The 13,814-nt window shown below is 43.5% G+C and overlaps 1 protein-coding gene across 5 annotated transcripts in view; it reads right to left on the bottom strand.

The window, feature by feature from the left end:
* Nucleotides 1-8,610, bottom strand: part of LOC126251898 (CYFIP-related Rac1 interactor B) — a 389,840-nt gene extending 381,230 nt beyond the window's left edge. For all 5 annotated transcript variants that reach the window (XM_049952619.1, XM_049952615.1, XM_049952613.1 and 2 more), the window contains exon 1: nt 8,480-8,610. The gene's annotated coding sequence lies outside the window, so the exon portion shown is untranslated. The remainder of the gene's footprint in view (nt 1-8,479) is intronic.
* Between the last annotated feature and the right edge of the window lie 5,204 nt (nt 8,611-13,814).

Here is a 13,814-nt window from a genome sequence, read left to right on the forward strand (position 1 = left end):
TCCGCCCTCACGAGAGAGTGCAGCAAAAACATGTGAGTGAATAAAACGCCAAAGAATCCCGCTAAGACCTTCGTGTTCGGCAATACCCTCAGTGTCACCCATGCAACTTTGTTGAGCAGATGACATCTGTAGCTATCACGAACTTCAGCACCAATTCAGCATGGCGTGTACTCTAACGCCTGAAGATAGGCAAATCGCATCAAAGCGATGTCGAAGGGGTTGCCTAACCCTCAGGCGCTAGACCAGCCGCCAGGCTGCTTTGAAGTCGAAATTTGTGTAGACAGATTTCTAACGTGCTCAACAAATGTGCGTGAGTGGCACCCATGGTACTGTCTTAGAGGGAGCCTTCTCCCTTTTATTCACGCACATGTTAATGTTGACTTTTGTGTTATCAAGCCACAGGAGGTAGGAAAACAGGAGGGTTGAAAAAGCGTAACTACCCTTCACCCCTTCAGATTTCCTCGAATGGCTTTGAGCGTCCCCTAGTAGTTCCAACCTTTGGACGAGAGCAAAAATAGTGGTCGAGCTACACTCCAAAGAGGTGCGATCACGTTTAATGGGGATGCAGCCCCAAAATGTCATCAGAGAAGTTTAAAACGTCCGAAGGTGTCAGCGGTGTCAAAGTTTGTCAAGAAAATCTTTCTGTTGCTCATCGCACTGCGAACTATCGTCTTCGACCGCGAACTGTTTGTAAATCAACGCCTCAGGGAAAGGGGCGGGTTAATTGACCCCCAGAGGCCTTTTCCTGTCGATTCTGAGCGACGGCGTGCCTGAAGTGTTTTACTGGGACGCCCATAAGAAAACCGCGTGATTTCAACGCTTGGTGTCTCGGTTCTGACCTCCATCGCAAATACGTAGAAAGAAGAGGTGAAATGTGGGTAAGAGGAGCGATCTTGCAGTTTGAAGCGTTGCCGAATCCTAGGGTGACGTCGCAGAGCGCCAAGCTTTAGCATCATTACACAGAAAGGTTGTAGGCACCTTTGGGCCAAATTTCAAACTTATACGTCGCTTAGAGAGACAATTACAAGCTTTAGAAAAGTGATTCTTTAATCCAGTGTAACTGTTTCTCATTACTTTTCGTGCGCTTAGTACCTCTCTGTGAACTATTTTATAAAGAGAATCATAAATATCGAAAATAATTACCATGTCTTTCCAAGAACACAAATATGTTTCGGTTTTTAATCCAAGTGCTCAGCTACAACAATTCTTTTTCCATATCTGGTAATATCCTTGTTTCGCGACGAATCTTTCCTCCCCGTCGATCTAGCCATATATGTTTCCCGATGCCACAACGTAACTTCATATCAAGGGGAAAGGTATCGAGTATGCAACTTGTCTGTTCCTTTTTTCCGCATGTCAGATGATTGTGTATTGTGTTTCTGGGACAGAGGTAGAAAACAAGGCGTGTATTCGCTTCAACGCTTCTGAGAATCCACCTCATAAACGGTGTCCACACTGGACGCTGTAGCTGGTGTGAGGATCCGATATGGGCGTGGCTCAAATATTCGCTGAAGCTCGCCTTATATACGGTACACTGTAAGAGAAAATGCATTGCGACTACGACCAGGACGTAACATTCATTTTTCATTAAGAGATTGGAGGATAACACGGCGACCGGTCGGTACCGTTGGGCGTTCGAGGCATGTTAGGATAGTGTCTGTTTCTTTACTTGCCAGAATACAAATGAGGCGCAAGAGAATGAAAGGCAGTTTGTTTATTGCCTTACGCGTTTCGCTTCTTTTATTTGTGAAGCATCTTCAGTGGCGATTTCCAGCGCTGTTAACTCATGCGTGTGGTCCTGGAGATGTATTCGTTAGTTTCCATGCTCCAGCTGGCCGATTTCTGCCGTTCTTTTACACACATCTGTCAAAAAGCATACATCACTTGCACTTTCCATTTTGTGATATCCAGGATCACAAGCGTGAGTTAACAGCGCTGGAAATCGCCACTGAAGATGCTTCACAAATAATGGCAATAAACATACTGCCTTCAGTTAGTCGCATAGACGGAAAATGCCTCCCAATGAATGAAATTTGTTTAGCTACTTTTCGAAGAACTCCAATTTCTTGCCTTTCCGAGTTCCTGCAGCATAAAATGCCCCTAATATTTCCGCTAAAACCTTATTAGTTAGACAAGGAGACAATCTGCAAGAGAAAAAACGCTGCTCAAACAGACTCCCAGATTGTTTACTTTTAAGAATCACGTCACCAAATTACAATTTATTTGGTTTGTTTATTTCAGGTAAACGGCTCTGAGCACTATGGGGCTTAACAGCGGAGGTCATCAGTCCCCTAGAACTTAGAACTAATTAAACCTAACTAACCTAAGGACATCACACACATCCATACCCGAGGCAGGATTCAAATCTGCGACCGTAGCGGTCGCGCGGTTCCAGATTGAAGCGCCTAGAACCGCTCGGCCACTCCGACCTTCTAGAGAGCACTGAACGCCCGTTGCAATTCCGACCCACAATCCGACCGCTCGGGAAGTGGCTGCCACCGTAACTCGCCGGTCTTCAAAAATGACGCCATCCACCAGCTGGTCAAACGTATCGGTATTGCGGCGAGGCGTTCTAGATCGTGCGTCACTGGCCAACAACATCCGTCCTTTCTTGAATCGCTTCTGCCACACCTTGACCCTTGCAGCGGACACGCAGTGCTCTTTGTACACTTGTGAGATTCTTTGATGAATTTCCGTTCCGGAAACGCACTATATCCCTTTGCTCTTCTTTTAAAGCATCCATTTCTCGGTTTTCAACCCGTCTGAGTGCGGCGGGCGGTCGACGCGTGCACTTACACGTGGATGTGTGCCCGTGTCCCTCTAGCGGCGAAGTTCAGAGACTCAGCACTCTCACAGGGAACTCACGTTCTTCCGTTTGCAACGATCCATTCGTCGGTTTTTATTTTACAGCTTCCGGCTCGTTTATTTTTGAATGACCCAAATAATAATAATAATTTTTTCTATATATTTTTAGCTGAAGAGTGGTTATTATTTTATTCAAAGTGAATGTAAAAATACAATTACAGGCAGGAAATAGACCTATTGTAGAATATTAGATAACATGATATAATACAGAGCAGCTGTAGAATATTGGTTAACAGGCTATAGTATCGAGTGAAGAAATAAAAAAAATGTAAGAAATAGTTGTTTGTGCCTAACTTTATCTTTGTCCGATAGCATGACACAATCAAATGATTCCTGTCTCCACCGCAGAGACATCTTCATCTTACTATCTTTTATATTAACAAAATCTGGTGATATCCATGAATACATAACATGCGACAACACTAGCTCACAACATTTCTGTGAGTTCTCTTACGTGAAATGTTTACTCAATTTTTTATACTATAAACCTTAGACTTTATACTAACCTTTCTTTAAAAAAAAAGTTTGGGTATTAGGTTTCTAAACAGTTATTCTCATGGTGCAAAAATATGGGAAAATTTAAAAAAAATGTACAACTGACAATTTGAACTGTTCGATTCACTCGAGAAAAAATATCGAAGCTGAATGAGATTTTCACTCTGCAGCGGAGTGTGCGCTGATATGAAAGTTCCCGGCAGATTAAAACTGTGTGTCGGACTGAGACTCGATCTCGGGACCTTTGCCTTTCACGGGCAAGTGCTCTCTGCCAACTGAGCTACCCAAGCACTACTCACGCTTTACTTCTACCAGTACCTCATCTCCTACCTTCCAAACCTAACAGAAGCTCTCCTGCGAACCTAGCAGAACTAGCACTCCTGAAAGAAAGGATATTGCGGAGACATGGCTTAGCCCCAGCCTAGGGGATGTTTCCAGAACGAGATTTTCACTCTGCAGCGGAGTGAGCGCTGATATGAAACTTCCTGGCAGATTAAAACTGTATGCCGGACCGAGACTCGAACTTGGGACCTTTGATGGCAGAGCACTTGGCCGCGAAAGGCAAAGGTCCCGAGTTCGAGTCTCCGTCCGGCACACAGTTTTAATCTGCCAGCAAGTTTCATATCAGCGCACACTCCGCTGCAGAGTGAAAATCTCATTCTGGAAACATCTCCTAGGCTGGGGCTAAGCCATGTCTCCGCAATATCCTTTCTTTCAGGAGTGCTAGTTCTGCTAGGTTCGCAGGAGAGCTTCTGTTAAGTTTGGAAGGTAGGAGACGAGGTACTGGCAGAAGTAAAGCTGTGTGGAGGGGGCGTGAGTAGAGCTTGGGTAGCTCAGTTGGCGACCGCACGGTAGCTCAGCGTGTTCGGTCAGAGGGATTAGCTACCCTCTGTAATAAAAAAAACTGAGTGAACGGATCAACGAACAACCTGAACGAGTGTCATCGGACGTCCGCCACGATCAAACTTAACGAACAATATAGAACAAAATGAGATTTAAAAAAAAAAGATGGATTTAAAAAAAAAATAGATAGAGCACACGCCCGCGAAAGGCAAAGGTCCCGAGTTCGAGTCTCGGTCCTGCACACTGTTTTTATCTGCCAGGAACTTTCAATATCGAAGCTATTGACTGCAGTTATATTATGCACGTTCAAAAGTGACGTTACTTCTTTTTGTTTAATAATACTAACAGTGTATTAAAATACACAGCACTATCATCAGTTTCAACTGTGGTCTTATCAAGCTCACCTAAGATCTTAAGTCCAAACAGCTGTAGCCCCTTACAAACATACAGCGGCCGTTGCAAAAGGGCGAAGCAAGCAGGCGCAACGGTTGCCAATAGACACGAATTCGGAAGGAGGGAGGTTCAAAACCCTGTTCGTCCTTCAAAGCCTTTGTTTACCATGTTTTCCGCGGCAAATTCTGGTATGATTTCTTTGAATAGATTACAATTTAATTCTCTCCCTGGCCTTCCGCAATTTGAACTTGCACCCCGTCACTACAGGCTTTTTCGTTAACGTGAAATGAAACCCTGAGGTCTCTTCCTTCTTTTTTGTGAAAGATAAGCAATAATTAACGAAACTGCATGGCAGAACAAAACTATGAGCTGGACCAGGACTCATCAACAACCTTGCCCATCCCGGGCAAGTGCTCTGGAAACTGAGATATCCAAGCATAGTTGAGAATTCGCCTTCACACATTTACTTCTGCTACTATCTCTCACCTACTTTCCAGACTCCACATAAATTCTCCTGCATATCTTGAGTGACTCGTGTTCCTGGAAGAAACGATATCGCGCGGAGAAAATTTGGAGGACAACGATGCAATTCCACGTCCGGCCATCCAGAATTATGTTTTCTGTGATTTTCCTAAATCGCTTCAAGCAAATGCCGTGATGGTTGCTTGACGTGGAACTATCGATTTCCTTACTCATCCTTAAAAAGTTCAAGCTCGCATTACGTCTCTGATGACCTCGATGTCGACGTGACGTAAACCCTGATCGTCCTTGCCTCTCTTTTGTGGAGAAATGGCTTAGTCATAGTCTAGCGGAGTTGTTGCAGAATGAATCTGGTACCGAGCCGTAGCAGGTACTGTCAGAACGGAATCTCTTAGCGCGGGTCTTCCGTCGTGTCCGCATAGCTCGGCTGGTGGGAACACCTCCGCGCGAAAGGGAAAATTCCTGGTCCAGTCTCTATGCAGAATACAGTTTCATTTGTTAGGAAGTTTCAGAATAAAGCAGATTCCGCTGCAGGGCAAAGATTCATTCTGGAGAAAATGCCCCTAGGCTGTGGCTAAGCCATTTTCCGCAACATCCCTTTCTCCATGAACGCTAGTCCCGCAAGCTATCAAGCAGGAGAACTTCTATGGACGTTGCAAAGAAGAAGAGTGGAGCGTAGGAATCCGCGGACACTCATTCCAGGAGAAACAGGCAAGACTCTAAAATTGTCATTTTGATATGATAAAGAACTAAATTTTGTTGGTGAGACAAAAAAAAAGTATTATGCCCCAGAGAATTTATGGTTCTCATCCATTTGTATTGTCCACCCCTGGTAGCTGAGTGGTCAGCGCGACAGAATGTCATACCTAACGGCCCGGGTTCGATTCCCGGCTGGGTCAGAGATTTTCTACGCTCATGGACTGGGTGTTGTGTTGTCCTTGTCATCATCATTTCATCCCCATCGACACGCAAGTCGCCGAAGTGGCGTCATTTGGAAAGAGTTTGCACTAGGCGAATGGTCTATCCGACGGGAAGCCCTAGCCACACGGTGTTTATTTATCCACTTGTATTTATGTATGAAAATTCTGTAATATATAAAAACTCTATACTCCAGAGAGAGTACAAGTGCCTCAACTAGCTCCCTTAGCTCACCCCCAACCCAACCCTTGTGGACGCCTATACACTGGAGAAAAGTCAAACCGTAAGAGCGGGGCGTGAGTGGTACCTGCTTACGTACGAGCATTCCCCGCGAAAGATAAATGTTCCTGGTCTGGCAAACAGTTTTCAAAACAGCAAACACTTCGCTGCAGATTGAAAATCATCCCGAAACTAGTCGATCATTCGACTTCTTTGAAACTGCATCATAGAAGCAGCGTAGAAACAGCGCAGATACCTGCAGCTCGGCCGTTAGCGCATGTGTAATCATTCAGAGAAGTGTATCTATTTCTTCAGAATAATATACAGAAGCCTAGGTTCTAATGTGAATACTTCCACAGTAAAGCGAGAAACGTATTGGCTCTGTATTTCATGTAAAGCCGTATTTCGATTCCCTCGCGAAGGAATTGTTGTTGAGAACACGAGTCGGGAGCAAAAACTACAAATTTCTGCAAGGAACATCGTCGCTTAAAGAAATGTTTAACATCGAAAAAAACTGAAACAGTAAACTCCATCTAAAAAAACCTTAGAAACGTCAACGTGCAGCAAAAGTAAATTTACCTAAAGACAACAAAGGTTGTGGTCACATAAGTACTTTTCCCATCCGATGATACATATGAACCAGCCTCAACAACAAAAATAGTTTGTCCGAAAAATACCAATAATACAAAGTAGTTTCTTACGTCGATTTCAAGAAAGTAATTTAAATTGACGACGGTTCAACGAATATCACATAACGGAATTATTCTCCGTCAAATGTCCGAAATGTTGTGTCGAAGACTTCTTTGTTGTCACACGCTTGCGATTTCTACACTCACACGTGTTCTCTGGAACCTAGTGATGGCAAGAACTCCTTACAAACTGTGTTGTCTTCCTCGTTAGTTGCGGACTAAGAGTGAAAAAAGTGATAACTGATAAGAGTTCCTATTCCAATTTCTGTTAAGTCTGCAACTAGAAAATTCGGGATGTACTGTATATTTGTACAACACAATATGTTCATTACTTTTGTGAAGCGCAGATTTTCGCTACAAAGCGACCTTAATCCAACACAAACTGCTGCCCTCAGTATTCTTGTATTAATGAAAACAATATGGTCTGTTATCGTGAGGCGAATCTTCCGTGATTAGTCAACGAAATCTGGTATACAGTAAGTGAGATTATACAGAATTGACACACTGTCACGGGGATACGGCACAGTTTCTCTGTAGCGGCAAATGGAGAAGCAGAGAATTTTAACACCGGTGCTTGTCCTTTACTGGTTACAACACCCATATGTATGTCGGAATTTTGCCAAGGCGTTTGTTGAAACGTAAAAATCATTCCGCTCGCTGAACTAAGCCGTCGACAGATACTGTCGAAAGAAAAAGCCGACGTTCTGATAAAGTCCCGCTCTCACTATCGTTTCCCGGATGTTAGGCAATCTCTGATTATCTGAGCGACAGCAAGGCTAGAAGTAACGCTTCACATGCCTCGGATTGAGAAAGATGTCAGTAAAAATATGAACCGATTACATTTCGTAGACTATTTACATAAATGACAACCGTTTCTTGAGATATTCTTTATTGCATATGTTTCCCTGAGATATTTATACAAGAAGAATCGTAAATATCAGATACAAATATCTTAAGCAGAGAGAGTATTTTCTATACCTACAAGTCTGAATCGCTGAAACATTCTTCTACAGCAATGGCTAACTTGTTAGAACATAAATAGCATCGGAAAATTACGAGCATCACTCTAATTTCAGGACTACTAGTACTGAATTCAGCACTATGTTGACTGAAAATAGTTAACGTTAACAATAAATGAACGATTAGTACTCACAGACAATATTATAAATAGTTAACTTTAACAACAAATGAACGATTAGTACTCACAGACAATATTATAAGCATTGTTGCATGTTCCTTGTTCAAAAAGCGAAAGCGAAGTGTTTAGATACATCTACTATACGATATCATAACCACCATCGCACTGTCAGGCCACATAACAAGTAATGTCCAAATCAGCAACATGAACATTTTATGGATACGAATGGGAGAGCCGCAGACATTGTTGTCTCCACAAGACGCAGGTAGTGGAAATAAAATACACTAAACAAGTGAAGCAGAATATGCAATTAAATTTCCGAAATACAGAAAGTGTAGGAACTGACAAGCATGACACATGCTTTTCTTGCAAAAATGTGCGCCGGGTAGATAACATCGCTATCGTTAAGATCTCTCCTAGAAAGACAATTAAGTATTACCTGATGATAGACTGTGGTGTAGCGTCAGTTATCCAATGGAAGGTCTGAAATCACTGCCTCGACAAGAAAAATACTGACTAGGAATAGCATTCACACAACCGCTTCCAACGTTACCGCGCCCGAGCAAAGCTACGACTGTCGCGCTAAGCGACGAACACGTGCGGCCGTCGGCCCAAGGCACCGCCCATCAGCAGGGATGCCAACCGCTGCGCCTCAAAGTAACTAACACAAAATTATTGCGGCTTTATTGTTACAGACATAGGACTGCTTCCTGTGATTTTGATTATTTTCGCAACTCTATTTTAAACGCAGCGGCGGGAATAGTTGACGAAAATTAAAGAACTAACTTTCAGTGATTCTCTCAAACAAAATATTAACTAAATGTACTTGAATGATGGAAGTTATTCATAAGATAGATTTTTGTTTCGAGCACTGTTCCATATTTTTGAATGCATATTGTTGAAAGATTTTACAAACGTAGTCTAAGTTACTTGGCAAAATTGTATTGGCTCCCAGTTTTTATGTTTTCCTGTAGAACACGACACACAGTAGCACAACAATAATTTTTATCCCTCTGCGTCAATGGTCAGGCACACATTTCCATAAAGGGTAGCTAGTTAACGATATTCTCTTTCAGAATAGAACTCGAAAGTTACCAGACTCAGCTATCCTTCCAGTTTTCTGTGACTACGAAGACTAATTGTGGCAACGTCTTCCGCAACGAACGTCTGTGTATATAACATTGGAAAAAAATAACCTCTTGAATTTCGAAACAAAAATAAAATATTTATTATTGTTTAAAAAGCTGCAATTTCTCACTCGTAAGTTTGATAAAGTGAAATTTGCAATAAATGCTGTAGAAGTGAAACTCGTTACACATACTTTGTGGCTACGTGGTTAAGCCTGAAGAACGCGGTTCCCGCTACAAATGGCTGCATAAATCAGTTCGGAGGCCAAGAAATGTGAGGGCTGTTAGGATTATACATAGTAAAATACTGTAGTGATCGTATCAACCTTGCATCTAACTTCCGTTACTTATTTGTATGGGAGATCACCTGCGGGGCATTTCTATCGTAACGTACCTTTTTTACTCGTTTCACTAACTGAAATGATTGAAATAAAAAGAGCAAACATCGGTGGGAGACACCAGTTCTTTATACACTGAAAACCTTGTGATATTGTAGTCGGAAGAGATGATAGAAGTCAGTATAAATTTGGTAATCAGCGATTATGCGTTACTGGATTTAGCGTGACATGTTAGAAATTTAGAGACGTTCAGTAAAGCAAAAGCAGCGCATAATTAATGGAAAGACAGAAACCCTGCCTGAGAGATAGAAAATGAAAAAGAGGTGATGGATATATTTTCCGAATGTTTTAGGTTATTTGTAATGAACCAGTTCCATCTGAACTCTTATGACATTCACCGAGCGAGGTGGCGCAGTGGTTAGACACTGGACTCGCATTCGGGAGGACGACGGTTCAATCCTGATTTAGGTTTTCCGTGATTTCCCTAAATCACTCCAGGCAAATGCCGGGATGGTGCCTCTGAAAGGGCACGGCCGACTTCCTTCCCCATCCTTCCCTAATCCGATGAGACCGATGACCACGCTGTCTGGTCTCCCTCCCCAAGCAACCAACCAACCAACCGTGTACAGAAGAGATGAATATCAGCCGAAGTGCCATACACAGAGTGTACATTTTCCCTTGCTGGCTAAGCCACATTACGATTGTACTAGTAACTTCGGAATGGTTCTCCATAGCAAACAGATACTTGAGCTTGCTGGACATTGTAGAAATTAACTGTAGAATCATTCGGAACACAGGCATGCACCTTTTGCCTTTAAAGCCCAGTGTTAAATTGGTTTGGTAGCGAGTGAGGTATGAAATTACATCATGTTTCGTTCTAAGCAGTCGAACCGAACGAGGAAGGGCAGTAGACAATATTCTCGTAGTTACCCTAAATCATCTGAGCAAAATGATTGGGTGACTCCGAAAACATGGGCATGTACTCCTACCGCATTATGTCTGATTCGACTTCGTGATCTATATCTCAAGACCTTGAGTCGCCGGGACGCTAAAATGGATATACACAAAATGACGTTCCCTTTCACATGGAGCGGCTTTTCCACTTTATGGAAAAGTCTACACCTACATTTATATCCCGCAAGCCTCATTAGTTTGTATGGCGGAGAATGCTTCGCGTGCCAATCTAACTTCCCCTTTCCTGTTCCATTATCGAGTGGTGCACAGCAAGAAAGTGCCTCGGTAAATCTCCGTATGACCTCTAATTCCTCTGATTTTCGCGATATGTGCACGGAAGAAAGTAAACGGTTATCTTAGTCTTCATGGGTTGTGCGCTCTCGAAACGTCATTAGTAAACCACATCCTGATGCACCACGCCTTTCTTATAGCGCCTTCCGATAGATTTTGATGAGCAGTTCCTTGACGCTCTCGCGCTTATTGTACAAAAATGTGTCTAAACAAGTTTCTCTTCTTTGGACGGTGTTTGTCTGCTCTGTTAATTTTACTTGATAAGGATCATCGATTGAAAAGCAAAATTGAAGAACTGTTCAAAAGCGGGTTCTCAATCAACTTCCTTCGTAAGTGGATTACATTTCCTTGGTATTCATGCATTTAATCTCCATTTGATGTCTGTCTTTTTGCTACAATTCGTTTAATGTTATTGTTCCGTCTTAGACTGATGATGTGATGTGATGTGTGTGAAATCTTATGGGACTTAACTGCTAAGGGCATCAGTCCCTAAGCTTACACCCTACTTAACCTAAATTATCCTAAGGACAAACACACACACCCATGCCCGACGGAGGACTCGAACTTCCGCCGGGACCAGCAGCACAGTCCATGACTGCAGCGAGGCCGGCCGAAGTGGCCGTGCGGTTAAAGGCGCTGCAGTCTGGAACCGCAAGGCCGCTACGGTCGCAGGTTCGAATCCTGCCTCGGGCATGGATGTTTGTGATGTCCTTAGGTTAGTTAGGTTTAACTAGTTCTAAGTTCTAGGGGACTAATGACCTCAGCAGTTGAGTCCCATAGTGCTCAGAGCCATTTGAACCATGACTGCAGCGCCTGAGACCGCTCGGCTAATCCCGCGCGGCCGTCTTAGACTGCACCAGGAGCATGCTCCTAGAGATCTTACAATTTTTCTGATCGCCAAATCGCCAATTGTGTAATCGAGCAATAAAGAGTCCTTCCGCCTATTTACCTGCAATATGTTACATTCGTTCATGCTGAAGGTCAACTACCACTCCCTGCGCACATGTCGATCCTCTGCTGGTCTCCCTGCTTTTCGTTAAAATTTTCTGTTGTTGTGACTATCCTGTATACAACAACATTAGCTGCGAACAGCCATAGCTTCTGCCTTAATCCACCGGATAATTCGTATATGTGGCAAACAGTAACGGTGCTATAATAGTTTATCGAGGTACTCTCAAAGTTGCTGTTGCGTCAGAAGATTATGCTCATCATCAATGACGTGTTGAGTTCCATCTGCTAGAAAATCCTGCCCTAGATGCCAGTACTGAATTCGTTGAATACTTTTCGAAAGTCATGGAATACGCCATTAACGTACGAACAGAACAAAATCACCGTCTGCAGTATCCATATTGAAAATCGTAAATTTTTTCGTTGTGGTCTTTTGCGAGGCTTCTATAGGAGGAAGGAATATGGTTGTCCGACTCTTCCCGGAAAAAACTCTCTTGAAATTTCAATAGTAAACGTTTCCGAGATGCACAACGTCTCCCTTATAGCGCCTGCCATTGGAGTATGATGAGCATATCTGTAACGCTCTCGTGCAGACTACACAATTCCGTGACTAAACGCGCCGCTCTTCGTTGGATCTTCTCTACCCCTCCCAGTTCTTCCTAATAATGGTCCCAGACTGATGAACAGTACACAAGAATCGGTCCAGTATGCGCCTTGCGAGCCATTTCTTTAGTGGATCAATTACATTTCGTTAAGAGTCTTTCCTAAGAATGTCAGTCTCGCATCTGCTGTTTGGTTTATGTGTTCACTCCACTTAAGATCGCTCCGGAAAGATACTACCAGATTTTTACAGTGGTTACTGTTTCGGCAATTTGTCATCAGTAGTGTAATTATATAGTAATGGATTTCATTTTATACCCTATGTCATCAAAAGTGTCCGGACACCTAGCTGAAAATGACTTACAAGTTCGTGGCGCCCTCCATCGGTAATGCTGGAATTCAGTATAGTGTTGGCCAACCCTTAGCCCTGATGACAGCTTCCACTCTCGCAGGCATTCGTTCTATCAGGTCCTGCAAGGTTTCTTGGGGAATGGCAACCCGTTCTTCACGGAGTACTGCACTGAGGAGAGGTGTCGATGTCGGTCGGTGAGGCTTGGCACGATATCGGCGTTCCAAAACATTCCAAAGGTATTCTATAGAATTCAGGTGTAACCACTCCGACACAGGCCGTGCATTATGAACAGGTGCTCGATCGTGTTGAAAAATGCAATCGCCATCCCCGAGTTGCTCTTCAGCAGTGGGAAGTAAGAAGGTGCTTAAAACATCAATGTAGGCCTGTGCTCTGATGGTGCCACGCAAAACAACAAGGGGTACAAGCCTCCTCCATGAAAACCACGACCACACCATAACACCACCGCCTCCGAATTTCACTGTTGGCACTACACACACTGGCAGATGACGTTCACCGGGTATTCGCCATACCCACACTCTGTCATCGGATCGCCACACTGTGTATCGTGATACGTCGCTCCACACAACGTTTTTCCACTGTTAAGTCGTCCAATGTTTACGCTCCTTACACTGAGCGAGGCGTCGTTTGGCATTTACCGGCGCGATGTGTGGCTTATGAGCAGCCGCTCGACCATGAAATCCAAGTTTTCTCACCTCCCGCCTAACTGTCATAGTACTTGCAGTGGATCCTGATGCAGTATGGAATTCCTTTGTGACGAACTGGATAGATGTCTGCCTATTACACATTACGACCCTCTTCAACTGTCGGCAGTCTGTCAGTCAACAGATGAGGTCGGCCTATACTTTTGATTACATAGTGTATGTATGCGTAGTATGTTACATCTATTGACGTTTAGGGTCAACTGCCAGCTCCGGAACCATTTATCAGTCCTCTGCAGATCGCTCTGCAGATCTTTACTATGTTCTGGCGTTGCCGCCTTCTAATACACAATCATACAGTCTGCAAGCAGCTTTAAAGAGCTTTCGACGCGTCCTACTAGATCACTTATTTACAATGTAAACAGTAACGGTTCTGCGATAACTTCCTTGGGGTACCCACTGATATCCGTCGATTTTGCTCCGTTAAGATCGACGTGTTGAGTTC

The sequence above is a fragment of the Schistocerca nitens genome, chromosome 4 (assembly GCF_023898315.1).
Source record: "Schistocerca nitens isolate TAMUIC-IGC-003100 chromosome 4, iqSchNite1.1, whole genome shotgun sequence".
Taxonomy (NCBI): domain Eukaryota; kingdom Metazoa; phylum Arthropoda; class Insecta; order Orthoptera; family Acrididae; genus Schistocerca; species Schistocerca nitens.